Genomic DNA, 2,265 nt, shown 5'->3' with positions numbered 1-2,265 from the left:
CCAGCACAGTGTTACTATTAAACAGGGACTCAGGAACCCAGATGCATTTTTCCCAGAGGGCTTTACTGAGCTCTGACCCCTTTGGGCCAGATTCTTCGTGTCACATTGTACCGAGTTGTTGCTGTACTAGGATCTCAAGCCAGGAAGTTTTTCTTTAATATCCAGCCCTTGTGGTCACCACTTCTGTACAAAAATACTGTGGTATGTTCTTGTTTCTCAAGTGTAATTTGGAGGCAAGTCGAATAGATAAACACTGTCAATAAGAATATCTTTTTTTCCCATTGAGGCATTTTATTTGCACATATGTATTACATCCCTAGAAAAAGAATCCCAGGATTCTCCCCCTGTGTGTTTCCGTCTTGCTTCCTCATGGTCCATGATGCCCGCTGAGGTCGTCAGTACAATGAAACCAAACTGACGGGATGGAAGCCAGTTGTTCTGCCATTTTTCTAGGTCTTTGAGTTGCACACCAAATCTGGGGCTGATCACTCCACGCTTGTTCCACCTGCCTGTGAGGATCACAGTGATTTTCCTAGCTCTGTGGTCACCAATACTTTCAAATTCGCCTGTGCAGCCATGCTTCATCATCACAGTTAGAAACTGGACGACGACTCTGGAGCATGGGCTGATGAGAACCTGGCGTTGGCCTCTCTTTCCAGCATTGTTGATACTCTTGAGAGCAGCAGCCAGGACATTCACGCGCACCATTATGGCGGCATGGGCAGATGGTGGGAAGAGGCTCAATGAGAATATCATGTAGTCACTGATAGGTCTTAACCTGTCGAGAAACGAAGAGATAAAGGACACGAATGTTTAGTTTTTCTTTTTTTGTTGTTGTTTTTAAAAAATTTTTTAAATTTTTTAAAATTGATTATGCCATTACAGTTGTTCTATTCCCTCCTTCATTCCCCTCCACCCTACCCCCCCATCCCCACCATTACCCACCTTTAGTTTATGACCATGTGTCTCAAGTTCTTTATTTTTTTTAAATAATTTTTTAAAAGATTTTATTTATTTATTGAGGGGAAGAGAAGGAGAGAGGGAGAGAAACTAATTGCCAAGTTCTTTAGATTCTATATTTCCCATACTATTCTTGCCCCCCCCCATCTATTTTCTATCTACTGTCTATGATACTTATTTTCTGTACCTTCTCCCCCCTTCTCCTCCTCCCACTCCCCTGTTGCTAACCCTCCTTGTGATCTCCATTTCTATGTTTCCGCTCCTGATATAGCTGTCCACTTAGTTTGCTTTTGTTTTAGGTGTGGTTGTTAATAACTGTGAGTTTGCTGTTCTTTCACTGTTCATGTTTTTTTAACTTCTTTTTATTAGATAAGTCCCTTTAACATTTCATATAATAAGGGCTTGGTGATGATGAACTCCTTGAATTTGATCTTATCTGAGAAGCACTTTATCTGTCCTTCCATTCTAAATGAAAGTTTTGCTGGACAGAAAAGAGTGAAGAAGCAAGAATTCAAAAAAATGAGGAGAGTCTTGGGAACCTCCAGGACATCTTTAAACGCTCCAACATCTGAATTATAGGGGTACCAGAAGGGGGAAAGGAACAGCCACCAGTGGAAAACTTATTTGAACAAATAATAAAGGAGAATTTCCCCGATCTGGCAAAGGAAATAGACTTCCAGGAAATCCAGGAAGCTCAGAGAGTCCCAAAGAAGTTGGACCCAAGAAGGAACACACCAAGGCACATCATCATTACATTAGCCAAGATTAAAATGAAGGAGAGAATCCTAGAAGCAGCAAGAGCTAAGGGGACAGTCACCTACAAAGGAGTCCCCATCAGACTGTCAGATGATTTCTCAAAAGAGACCTTACAGGCAAGAAGGGGCTGGAAAGAAATATTTCAAGTCATGAAATCTAAAGACCTACAACCAAGATTGCTCTATCCAGCAAAGCTTTCATTTAGTTTTTCTTTGTGTGTTAATCTAACCACTGAACACCCTTGATCCCCAAGCAAATTAATTGTCACCAAAGTGAGTGTAAATGACACATGGTCTGTACTGCACTGTCGTCTGGTTGGAGCAGCTACCCCTCGGCACAGTGTCAAGGAAAAGGCAGGTCTCTGCAGCCAGGCTGCTGGAGCAGCTGTGCTGGATTAGGCTTATTAGGGGACTGCTTGGAAAACTCGGGACACTGATCTTGTAGCTGGACTTGGCTGTTGGCAGGCTTGTGGGGTGAAGGTGCCCTCTCCCTGGGGAGCAGGCCCAGAGCGGGTCTCAGGAGTCTCGATGTTGAGGCCACCTTCTCCGT

General features: G+C 43.2%; 1 pseudogene; it reads right to left on the bottom strand.

Annotated features, from left to right (window-relative positions):
- Positions 1–316: 316 nt before the first annotated feature.
- LOC119054349 (40S ribosomal protein S15a-like) lies at positions 317–720 on the bottom strand (annotated as a pseudogene).
- Between the last annotated feature and the right edge of the window lie 1,545 nt (positions 721–2,265).

The sequence above is a fragment of the Artibeus jamaicensis genome, unplaced genomic scaffold (assembly GCF_021234435.1).
Source record: "Artibeus jamaicensis isolate MK-2021 breed Jamaican fruit bat unplaced genomic scaffold, CSHL_Jam_final contig_432, whole genome shotgun sequence".
NCBI lineage: Eukaryota > Metazoa > Chordata > Mammalia > Chiroptera > Phyllostomidae > Artibeus > Artibeus jamaicensis.
Note: the sequence above shows the minus strand (reverse complement) of the source record. Positions and strands in the feature narration are given on the sequence as shown.